Genomic DNA, 966 nt, shown 5'->3' with positions numbered 1-966 from the left:
CGCAGAGAAAATGAAAAAAACGCAGAGAAAGCGTAAGCGCAAAGCGAATTCCCGATGACGTCACGAGGCGGGCGGTGTTCCTCATCGGAAAATGGCTCCATTCGAGACGAGTCTTTCGCGCAGCAACAATAACCGGGCCGGAGATGCCTCCTCCGCGCGGAAAGGAGACGCTGACACGATCCCAGGGTCCCAAAACAATCTTCTTTCGGCAGGAAGATTCCTTCTCTTAGCTGTTCTTGGGAATGATAAATGTCAGGGTATTTATAACGACGCGGGTTTTTCCATTATCACTCTTACGTGCATTTGCGTCGGGAGCGGATAGTTCTGTCAGGATCGGGGCCTTTTTGGCGGGAATTTTGTTTTGGCGAGATTTTTTTCTTTTTCTTTTTTTATTTCGTCTCTTTTGGCAGGATTTTTTTCTTTTTCTTTTTTTTTTATTTCGTTTCGGGATATCGTCTTGGCGGGATTTTTTATTTCTTTTCTTTTCTTTTCTTTACTTATTTTCTTTCTTCTTCTCTTTGAGTTTTTTGTTTTTGTATATTTTTGTTATTTTTCCCGGTCTTTTCTTTATATTTCTTTCTTTCACACTTATTTTTTCGTCTTTTTCTTGATTTTTTTTCCGTTTCTTTCTTTTTAATTTCTATATATTTTTCCTCGTTGTTTCTTCCCCCTTTTCACATTTTCGTATACTTCTTCTCCTTCTATTTATACTCGTAATGATTTCCCTTTCATATCTCACCCGAATGAAAAAAACATCATATATTTTATTTATTTTGAAAAGAAAGGTACGAGCTTAAAATAAATAATATTTTTTTTTATGTTGTAAACGAACTGAATGGAGAAAAAAGGAATAAAATGTGCGAGATTGCGTTCGCTGGAGACTCGTACTTTCTGCACAATCTAAGCCTTCGTCTCCACTTTGGTAAAAGACTGAATGAGAGAGAGAGAGAAAAGAAAAATCCACCA

Source organism: Penaeus monodon, chromosome 23 (genome assembly GCF_015228065.2).
Source record: "Penaeus monodon isolate SGIC_2016 chromosome 23, NSTDA_Pmon_1, whole genome shotgun sequence".
In the NCBI taxonomy this organism is placed as follows: domain Eukaryota; kingdom Metazoa; phylum Arthropoda; class Malacostraca; order Decapoda; family Penaeidae; genus Penaeus; species Penaeus monodon.
Note: the sequence above shows the minus strand (reverse complement) of the source record.